The sequence below is a fragment of the Camelus bactrianus genome, chromosome 20 (assembly GCF_048773025.1).
Source record: "Camelus bactrianus isolate YW-2024 breed Bactrian camel chromosome 20, ASM4877302v1, whole genome shotgun sequence".
In the NCBI taxonomy this organism is placed as follows: domain Eukaryota; kingdom Metazoa; phylum Chordata; class Mammalia; order Artiodactyla; family Camelidae; genus Camelus; species Camelus bactrianus.
This window is the reverse complement of record NC_133558.1, coordinates 43,039,274-43,051,273: the sequence shown is the minus strand read 5'-3', so window position 1 is coordinate 43,051,273 and position 12,000 is coordinate 43,039,274.

Below are 12,000 nucleotides of genomic sequence, written 5' to 3'. Positions count from 1 at the left end.
AATGTGACCCATTCATTACTCATCTAGTAATTAAAGTACATTAATCCTATTTTTAAAAGAATTTAAAGTCTTCTCAGGACGCAGTTCCATGTCAGCTCCGTGGCAGCAGAGGTTCTCCAGGAGGTCGTGTCTCTTCTGAATCAGCATCCAAAGAGGTGAGGAAGAAGTACCAGACTTGGACACTTAAGACTACAATAGATTAGAGATTCTGTTGAGAGAAACTAAGACCTACATTCACAGAGAATAATCCCATATTCATGGAGCAGAAGGCTTCATTCTACTTAGATGACAATAGTCCACGAATAGATCTAAGGATTCAAAGAATGCCTACCCAAATCCCAGGTGGTGTTTTGCAGGAATTGACAATCAATCTAAAATTCACGTGGTAAATCCAGGGGCTCAGAATACATGAGTGAATGTTGAAAAAGAAAACAAAGTTCGAGGAATGGAAAGTCAGATGGAACCCATGGTTAATACAAAAGCACTTTAAGCTGAAGACACCTGAGATTCAATAGATGTAGAAGAAAACCTGTCATGGAAGCCAATTCTCTCCTCTCCCTTTGCCCTATTAAGTTAGGTTGATAAAAAAGCCTTTAACTTTCACCATTTAACATGGTACTTACTTTTCTGGTTGGCTCCTGCTTGTGTATAAATAAACCGTTTCTCTCGTTCATCTCCTCCTTACTTCTGTGTGCACTTTGGGAGGGACTCTGGATGATAGGGACCTGCTCTTTTCTCACCTTCTTTAGTGACATCTTTTGTCCATGGTGAAGTGCTTAAAACAAAAAGGCTCATTGGTTTTGGGTCAGATTTGGAACATGTAAACCTTTGGAGAACCCCTGGAGGTACAAGGGGGTTCAATACTGCTGGGAGAATTTACTTGTCCAAATACATAACAAGATACAATTTGCATAGTTGTTTGTTTTTTTTTTTAAAGATTCTTACCCTAAAACAAATACCCTATCTAAACCTCTTGGATGATCAAATAGAAAGAAAAAATAGAATCATGTCTGGCCTAAGAACTCTTCCTTAATAAAATGGAAGGACAGAATCAGATTCAGAGCAAAAATAAAATCCATTTATACCATCAACCCTCCCACTCTTTTGTACACTGTCTTCATGTAATCTGCCAGATGGCGCCCTGGAGAAGGCCCTTTGCCCGGAACTCGTGCTCATTTTCAGAGCTCTGCCAAGCATGAGGTTGGTCCCCAGGGCCTGAGAGGGGCTACTTGTGAAATCTTCTCTGCTGAGACCCACCGGACTGAAGGGAACTGTGTGCTCTGAGGGAGAGAGAGCACACCAAGACTCTGTGGAGGCATCTCTGACATCATTCCAAAGGCACACAGCTCTAACTGTGGGCATGGAAATTTTTGAGTGGCATCTTAGTTGGAAATCTCCTCCTGGATAGAAAGAAGCAGACTCAAGATGTTGCAATTGGATGGGCAGGTCGGCCTCTCGAATTTGTCGATGAGAAGGACACGCAATTCACTGCAGAATTAGGAACACACATCCCTACTCTGCTGACTTCATCTACAGAGAAACAGAGACGCGGCTCTAGGGGGAATTAAACACCCACCAACCCTTCTTACCGATGTCAACGTCCCCACTTTATTCTCCTTTCAGGTCTCTGCACAAAAACTGTGGCTCAGCCCCAAATATCACATAACCATCACCCTGAACCACTCTGTGTCTGTGTCCAACTCGAGCATTAAGGCCTGTTACCATTACTGTCAAATCGTGTCCCCATTTCAGCCCGTCTCCCGCCATCATCCCAGCCCAACCTCGGTGTCTCTCTCCAGGTCAGCAGCACTCTTCCCATTGGCTTCCCATCAGCTTACCTTGCCCTGCTTCCATTGCTTATTCCACATATATTACCCACAACGGTCTTATTAAATTATGAATCGGATCAAGCTGTTCTGCTTTGCAAAATAATCTCGTAATTTTCCATTGTATTCAGAAGGATATCCAGAGTCCCTACCAAGGCCCTGTGTGATCCGGTCCCTCACCCGTCTCTGCAGCCTCAGTTCTCACCGTTCTGCTCCAGCCCATCTTCAACGCCCAGATGGTCCCCACCAGGACAGCTGTGTTTGTAACTCCAAGTCTCGTACTTACACTTCTTCCGGCCTGGGAGGCTTTTCTTGTCTGTTACCTATGTGGCTTATTCTTTTGCTTCATTCAGGACTTTGTTCAAATTATTTTACCCTCAGAGAGGACTTACCTGACCACATTATTTAAAATAGCACGCACATATTTCCTATTCAATCATTTTCTCTCCTAATATGCTTTATGTTTCTTTCTGGCAATTATTAGAACCTGGCAGTACGTCATATATTTATTTGCTTACTGGTTTATTGTCTGTCATTCTTACTAGACCTATATTCATGGAACCACAAGTAACTTTTAACCAGTAACTTTCAAAACGCCTTTAAATGAATTCTTTTTTAAGATGAGAATTTCAGATGCTTCCACGGGTTGCTTAGGGGAAAAAAGAGAAAGGATTCAGGTTGAACTAGGTTATTAAGGACCTGGGAGTTGGTTATTTATTTTATACATAGTAGTGTGTATCTGTTAATCCCAAACTCCTAATCTAGCAAAAGACCGAGCTGACTACTATTTTTAAAAGACATTTTTTTCTTTTTAAACTTGGGTTCTTTGAGATCTCTTTTCTTATTTGTTATTTTTCTTTTATTGTAAAGACTTTTTCTTATTATATTTTTACATTGAGGTACTGCGAATTGAACCCAGCATGTACTCTACCCCTTCAACTATACCATCCCCTCCAAAGACAATTATTTTTATACTTTGACAATACCATATTGAATTAAGATTTTTTGTTCCATTTTCCCTTCATAGAGTTTATAACTGAGGGAGAGAGTCAGAGGAAGCGCTGGGCCATCCTTTCCTTCTCAGCGGGTCACTACACAGCAGAGGAGCTTGGCTGTTTCCAGGCCCAGCTCACCTTTCTGCTCTGAGGGCCTACTCAGGCCACTTCTCTAAACAGCGGCATGTTAGAAGCAGCAGAAAGCCAACTAGCGAGCAACAATGACAAAACTGACCCACCTGCAGTTGGACAACATCTGATCTGAAATGACCCTCTTAAAGCTCTTCTTCCTATTAGTGGATGGTTTTCAAAAATATTCCCAAGGAAATGAATCTCACTCTATTTTTCTGGATTTCTTGGGACTTCTATGACTTTAACTGCAGGCTTGATTTTCTGCAGAACATCTGTAGGGAAGCCAGGCAGAACATGTGAATAGACCCTGAAGGTCACGGCTGAGGCCTCCTGTCAAAACATCCTTGTTGTGCAGAGCGTACGTTCATGGGACCATTTTCATGACTGCTGTAATTAGTTCTCATCCAAGTGTCCCACCTAAAATGTTTCTAGATAGAAGGTGGTCTGACGCAGGTGAGCAGTGGGGATGTGGGATGCAGATGGCAGACAGACTGGAAGGAGAGAAGTGAAATGTTTCTTCAGGCTTCAGTTTCGAAGATTTCTGATTTTTATATGGACATTAAAGTTGGTCAGGCTGAAGCACCGTTTGTTCTAAGACGGGGTGATGTACACGTATCCCTACAACTTCTAAAAAATATGTTGAAGCTGGACGTGACAGCCTAGGGGACAGACAGCTTAGAGTGACACCTCCGTTCCAGGCTGCCTATGATCTTGGGCTCACAAAGAGGAAAAGTATACACATATTTTTCCTGTGTAGTTCTATGTGAAATTATTTTGACCCTTGCCGGATGGTGTAAGATCAGACATCATGTAGTCTTTCTTACATCGCAAAGACGACAATTCTTGATGAGTCAGCAGACTATTTCCGATGGCCCAGGGTCTGTGCCAGACATTAGCTGTCTAGACAAATACCACACAGCCCCCATCCCTCAAGGAGATCACAGTGTGTCATGGAAGAGACAAATTTAAATAGGTTTTCAAAACAATGTGTTAAGATTCACTTGGCATCATGTTTACTGTATGTTCAGAGGGGCTTTTGCACTGCCTGGGGCAGGGTTCTAGAAGGTAGGGAAGGTGTCAGAGAGGAAATGCTTTCTGCACTGACATCTGAAGGATTCCAGCAAATCTGTAGACCAGGAGAGTGCGTGGTGGGGACGGGATTCTCAGCAGCTTGCGTGTCTCGTGCAGAGGTCTGGTCGTGTCTAACAGCACTTTGCAATTAGCGAAGGAAGGTCAGTGAGGCTAGAGGCTGTGAGGGACTAACGGAAGCTGAGGCTGTAAAAAAGCAGCAACTAGGTTATGAGAAGGTGTGACGTTAAATCAGAGAGCAGGGACTTCCTCACATACGCAGCGGGGAATTCTTTGGGGTTTTAAGGAGGAGAGTGACACAAATTTGTCATTAAAAGTGAGCAAAGTGGATTGTTCACTCTAAAGAACAGCACTGGGCAGACTAGCAAGGGGTGGGAATTAATGCAGTGGGGAGCGAGGAGCAGGGACTTAGTTGGGGGACATTAAGGAATAGAATTGTAGTACTGACGGGGGTGAGGGAGTGGAAAAGTAAAGGAAAACTCCCAGATGTTTGGCACGGAAAACAGAAGGGATAGTGATGCCGTTGTTTGAAAAAGTAAACCTAGGTCTGAGCGAGTGTAAATCCAAACATACAGAGCTTGAGATTTTTATGGGCTAATAAAATGGGAATGTCTAGTTGTCAATTATACGTATATTTCTGGGACTGAACTGAGATGCCCAGGCTGGAAAAGATTTGACAGTTAATCAGTGGACAGAGAGCAGTTGAAGCCACGGGAATAAATGCCACCCACTGACAGTTTAACAAAGGAAAGGGAAGCAGGGCACTTCTGGTTCAGAAAATATGGCAGACCGGAAACTTGAAGACCCACTCACTAAAGACACATAAAAAAGTAGGACAAAATGCCGCCAATCTTTTCTTGTTTTTTTACAGGCACGTTTATTGTCGTATGATTCCTGTACAGTAAAATACACATATTTCACATGTTCTATTTGATGAATTTGATAAATGTCTACACCCAGAAAACCATCACCACGATCAAGATTGCTAACATTTCCATCACTCCCCAAGACGGGCACTTTTTGAATCCCCATATTTATCCCTTCCCATCCCCTTCTCTCCCTGGGAACCGTAAGTTTGTTTCTCTATGTCTGTGGGTCTGTTTCTCTTTTGTAGTTAAATTCATTTGTGTCTTTTCTTAGATTCCACATATAAGTGAAATCATATGGCATTTTTCTTTTTCTGGCTTACTTCACTTAGAATGACTATCTCTACATCCATCTATGTTACTGCAAATGACATTGTTTTGTTTTTTTTTCATGGCTGAGTAGTATTCCTTTGTATAATTATACTACTACTGCTTTATCCAGTCAGCTGCTGATGGACATTTGTGTTGTTGCCATGTCCTGGCTATAATAAATAGTGCTGCTGTGAGCATTGAGGTGCATGTGACTTTTTGAATTAGAGTTTTCTTCTGACATATGTCCAGGTGTGGGAAGGCTGGATCATGAGTTAAGTCCATTTTCAGTTTTTAAAGGAACATCCACACTGTCTTCTCTAGTAACAATGCAGCCCATTTTGTGAAAGCAGAGCCATTCTCAGAAAGTAACGGGTATTTCTAGGGGCCAGATATGAAACACAGTGAGTGTGGCCTGTTCAAAAATCAGAGGGCAGTCTGCCAGGGCTGGAGGAGAGTGACAAGGGAAGTGTGGTACAGGTAGGATTCAGACCACATGGGGACCTGACAGGCTGGGATAAGGAGCCTGGGCCTCCAGTCATTCCTTGGTAACCATGGGGCACTTGGTCCAGGACTCCCCCCAGACGTCAACATCCATGGATGTTGACACCTCTTGTATAAAATGACATGGGACTTGCATGGGACTCATGTACATCCTCCCATCTACTTTTTCAATATATATACAAACTTTTTTTATTGAGATATAGTCATTTTACAACATTGTATCAAATTCCAGCATACAGCAGAAGTTTTCAGTTATACATGAATATACACGTATATTTGTTGTCACTTTCTCTTTTGCTGTGTCCTCCTGTGTACTTTAAATTATCTCTAGGTTACTTCTGGTATCTAATAAAACATGAATGCTATGTAAGTAGTTGCCAGTGTATGGCAAATTCAAGTGTTGCTTTTTGAAACTTTGTGTTTTTTCCCGAGTATTTTCAATCCACAGTTAGTTGAATCTGCTGGATAGGGAGCCCCTAGATCCGGAGAACCCCCAAGCTCCTCCTTCCCACCTCCTAAATTTCCACTGCAAGCACTGAAGGGGTCCAAACATTGAAGAGCGCGATGTACCTGCTGGAAACCCTGAGGAATTCCGTCAGCGTATGTAGCGCAGGAGAGAAGGCTTAGGGCCAACTAGTGGGAAAGGAGGGCCTGCCTGGAGAGGAAGGAGGAAGGACCGCAGCGGAAGCCATCTCGTACTCTTACTGGAACTAGCTGATAGCAGTGAGGGACGCCGAGGAACTGGGGACACGGTGCATGGGGGGCGATCCTGGCCGCCAGGTGCAGGGTTCACATAGCTGGGACCCAGTTTGCAAGATCAAAATAACAAGGAGGGAGAGGGGCTGCCTCAGCCCCGGGATCCTGACAACGGCCACAGCGCCTTGACCCCAGCTAATGCGGCTCCCCTAGTAAGCCAGAAAAAGGAAACTCTGTGCCAAGATATTGCAGATTCCACCGCAGCCACACGGATAACTAGATCTCTAAGCTGACAAAATGTAACCACCAGAAACAGGAATCTTTCCTTTTCTCTTCCTTTGGACCTTTGGACAGGGAGTCACACATCTTTAACTGGAACCACCTTTAAACCAATAGAGAGCTCACTTTTTCAGGAATAAGCATGGAGAAAAAGAGTGGGGTGATGGTTTAAGGCGGAAGTCAAAGTGGAAGCCCATGTGATAAATGGTAAAAACATGCTTCTCAATGAATTCGAGTTATGGCAAAAAGAAGGAGGAAGGTTAAGGAAATCTCTATTAATATCCATTCAGCATACAAGACTAGCCAGCCATAAAAAGACAGCACCTTAAATTAAGAATTTTTTTTTTTTTTTTTTTTGGTGATGAAAGACAATGCCTTAATTTAAAATAAGGTTTGGGCTATGAACAACACACTGAGAGTTGTTGATGAGGAGAACATAAATCTGCATATAGATATGAAAGTTTTCCAAGTCAACCGCTTGAAAAAAATTAGTCAATCTTGTGTCCAGTTGATTGGGAAATCCCGATAAGTAAATAACTCAAAAGTGGGAAACACATGGAATTAAATAGTGTTAGTGAGCAATGAAATCCAAGATGTTTATACCTATATTTTCTTTGTTAATATAACAAACTTAAAGCAACTGTCTAAAAAGTAACTGGAGCACACAAACACACACACGCACACACACACACACACACACAGTTTGGAAGAGCAGAGAGGTAAAATATGCTAAATTTTTCATTATTGAGGAACAGGATCTAATAGATTATTTCATTTTTGAGACTCTTATAGGAATACTGGTCCAATTGCATATAAAGTTACGAACTTAGAGATGATTTTTAAAAATTTAGAGAGAATTTTCATTAAGAGGTAATATAGCTTCCAAATCACTGAAGAGAAAATTAACAATAAAAAAATTAATTAATCCAGGTAATATGGAGTAACACTGACCATAATTACCACCCTACAATAAACCACAAAATGGATAAAATATATGAAGCAATGATTTTTAAGACACTTGAAAACGATCATCCACTAGGACCTTGTCCTGCCACCTCTATGCCAAGGCTGCTAGGCCTCCTACTGCCATCACCAATAATGTCCACCAAGAGGCGGCATTTCCTTCCTCTGCTCCTACTGCAGAGCCAGTCCTGAGCAGTCCTTTTCCAGGTTTTGGCAGGCAGCTCCCAGAAGTGCTCTCATAGGCCTTGGTCCCTTTTAGCCACCAGCAAAGGGATCAAGGATTATCAGTGAGCATCCTTCCTCATCCAAGACCTAGGAACCTATCTGACTTCTGAGCAGCCCTTCACTCTTGTCTGCTGTCTGGTACTCTCCACCCAGCTTCCCGAATCCCCGGCTTGGGCAGCCTGCACGCTGGCCACAGCCCATCAGAATCTGTTCCCCCGCCAAGAGGCCACGCATGATCGTGAGCAGGGCTCCAGGCCTCTGGAACAGCGTGGCTTGGACTGCGTCCTGGTCCTGGGCTCGCTAGCTCCATGTCCTTGGTTGAGTCAGTTAACATCTCTAAGCTACAGTTTCCTCATCAGTGAAATGAAGACATAATCAATATGGAAAAAAAAATCAGAATCTGAGGGGGACTAAATTTCTGGTGATTGAAGATTATTTTAATTTTGAATTATACAGCCAAGGACATCATACAATTTTTACTACTTCATAATTCTAAAGGACAGCTTCTACTATTAAAACTAATACATGCACGTACACACAAACACACGTGCAGACACACTGGCTCTGCTCCACATACATCCCCACGGGCACACACACATGGAGTCATGTAACACACACACACTCATAACATACACACAACCACACACGTTCTCAGGCGCACACACATACATAACATACAGAACCATATACATCCCCAGGCATGCGCATGCACACACACACACACACAGTCATGTACCACACACGTCCCCAGGTGCGTGCATGCGTACACACACGTCTTACACACTTTGGCGTTATTCTAAATCAATTTACAATTGAGGGTCACAGTGTCCATTGTTTTATCCACTCAGAAGATCCTGACTTTGGAGCGTGAAGCAGGAACCCCTCCTCTCTGGAGATGGTCTTTACCACTTACAGTCTCAGTAGAGCCAACATAACTGCTCTGGACCTTTGGAAGTGCAGGGCCAGAGCATACCTGGGAGCTCACATCCTATACATGTAAACATGTTAAGTGCAGTAGGGTCTAATCTCCTGCCTTTACAAATATACATTCATTATAAGGGGGAAGGCCAGGTTCAAATTTAGAATTCCCAGACACAGGGGAGTCCGGCAAAGAAAGTGAGCGTGTGGGGAGAGCTGATTCCCAGTCTCTGATCACTAGCCTGACCGTTTTCTTCCCAATGCTGGGTCCATCCCTTGCCACAAGGGGCCTTGGATGTGCACAGGGGGACACACAGACCTCATGTCCGGGCTCTGCTCATACCCTCCATGCAAACAGCTATGCTTTGGCCTCTCTGTGAGTCCTAGGAATCTGAACTCCGGGGAGAGCTGATGCAGGCACTAGAAATGGGTCAGGGGCTGCTGAGACAGGGCATTTGTGGTCCTGGGTTTCTAGAGCACAGGGCGGAGCCAATGACCATGTCCCCTTGGCCCTGCTGACTCCACCCCATGGAGGGCATGGCCAGAGGAAGTGTCAGGGCCAGAGGGACCCTCTGTAGTGCAGGACCCAGGTCAGATGGCCCCCTTGCCGGGGTCTAAGGGCAGAAGCCCCAAGGAAAGGTCTGAGGAGGCTGTAAGGTATCTTCATTCCCATTAATTAAAAAAAATAAAAGCATACCACAATCGTGGGTGGAAAGGTTTTGTTACAAGGGAAGGCACTTGACAAGGTCTGGCCATAGAGGGCTGGTAGGTTTGCCAGGTTGAGGAACCAAGATGCCGTTAGTCTCCACTGGGTCTAAACACCTCCTGAATTCCTCCGGGTGACACTGAAATGCAGTGAGACACGGAAACCTCTTAAGTTGTTAAAATCTTCATGGTGAGCCATTCAACTCTCTCCTCATTCTTGGCTATGAAAGCACGATAAACACAGGCCAGAAACGCATCAGCCTGTTGGTTGGTTCACTATCCGCCTGGTGCTCCCTCTTGTAGGAGCTTTTATCACATCACCCAGGGCTGACCCGGCTCAGGATTATAGCTGATTTTCAGCACGTGGCATCACTTGCTGGTGACACGAATCAGGCAAGTTAGCCACCTCCAAAACTCTGAGGCTCCTCCTGGGAGGAGCCTGCAGACCCCCAGTCTAGCCTCTGCACCACAATGCTCCTTAGTGCCACTCCCATCTTGCTGCCCTGGCCTCTAGCTCTGACCAGAACCTCGCTGGATTGTCGATAAATGTCACCCATATACCACGTCTAAGCTTGGGGTCCAGATGTGACCATGGTTCTTATTTACTTCCCATCGATTGATTGATCTTTGTGTAATCGTGTTGGCAGGAAGGCCATTACCACACTCTTGAGGCCTCCTCGAGCCGCCTCTGTGTATAAATGTCCTAGCACCCCAGGGGATCGGGTCTGAATCCTGGAACTCAGACAAGATGGCACCTGGAGAGACAGGAATCCACTCTTGCCATGGCTTCTGCTGAGGCTCGGTGTGGCCATAAAAACGGATCCCACAAGCCCTGACTTCACTTGACTCGCTGCAGGGATGCTCCCACACTGCCCCGTTCCCCCCAGAGACTGAGGGCTTTCTGCTTGTTCCCGAAGGCCCCAGCCCCGTGGGGGCACCGGGTCCAGTGGAGCATCCAGCCTGGTTCCCCGCCAGCCCTTAGGGCCTTGGTGGGGACTGGAACATCAACTACCCTCCCCTTAGGGACCCGTTTGTCTTTTCCAGCAAACAGACCTAGGTCTTAAGCACTTTAACTCACCTGAGGGTGTTTTCCTCACTTCAGGGGCAGTGAGGACTGGGCTCCTTCACACTCCAAGAGCCCCCGGTCTGGATGCAGACAGTCTGGCTCTCCCCCCAGTCCTGCAGTTCCCGGCCACACCTGCTGCTGGTCACAGTCTGTGCTGTGTTCTCTTCCAGGACAAGAGGTGCATTCTGACCCCAACCCCGCCTCCACCAGCGGTGGCAGAGGCAGCGGACAGGCAGGTGAGCAGGTGCCTGAGACCATCTCCGGAAATCAGTGCCCCAGAGGCCGCTGGTGACTAGAGGGGCCACGGGGCAGAAGGCAGCATGGGATGGGAGGAAGAGGAAGGCTCAGGACAAGGAGATGAAAGGGGGAACAGATAGCACTGTGAGGACCTCGGCCATGAACGGGAAGAAAAAAGATAGTGACAGCTGAAGCGGTGTTGGCGTTAAAAGCTGCGGGCTTTTTCATTTAATTTTATTAATTACCATTACATATAGTGGCATATTTTTATTTGATTAAAGATTAGGTGCCATGTCATATAACAGGATACAGTATGTTATTATTTATTAAATAATACATAATAGTAGATATACTACCATAATATGTTCTGTTTATTTATTATCAGATAGTATATAATACGTATGTAGGTATTTATATACATAATATATAATTCATGCATCTATATAATATATAATACATAACAATGTAGGATTATGATTAATATATTTTATAACAAGATTACATAACAATAATGATGTAATATTACACATTGTATGCCTTGGTTCATGACACAATCTCACCTTAGGTGCCTTTGAGAAGTATTTATGTATTAAAATTAATATTATAAGAAACAGTTGTGAACCTATCACCCAGCATCAGAACAGGACTATTGACAGTGACATACTGTGTCCTAACCTGCACTTGGCCTCTTCTCACAGGAAGTAACAAGCATCCTGAATCCTGGCTTACCCTTGCCTTGTGTTACTTTCACACACACAACACTTAAGATCAGTTAAAACAAATGAACTGCAGGTACATGCAGCGAAGTGGATGAATCACACACTCTATGTTAAATTGAAACATAAGCCCTAGAAGGTAGGCGATAGTGTGCTATGCTTTTAACTGTGTATATATATGTCAACTAAACTCACTGAATTAAGAACTACAGCTAGAGTCCAGGTGGGAGAGGGACAGATAAAAGATGAGGTGAGAAGATTTGCTGCAGGTGAGCGAGTTCCTTTCCAGTGACATGTCATTCTCTCTGAAGCAGGAGGGAAGACCATCTGCTGGGAGTCAGGGAAGAGACAGAGGGAAGCTTAGAGGTGTGCAGAGAGCAGAGAATGTTGACACCACTGAGTGATAAGTGGGGAAATGTGCTCACTAGAGAAATCCTGGAGGATTGCCTGGCAGTGGCAACACGGTGGGCATTG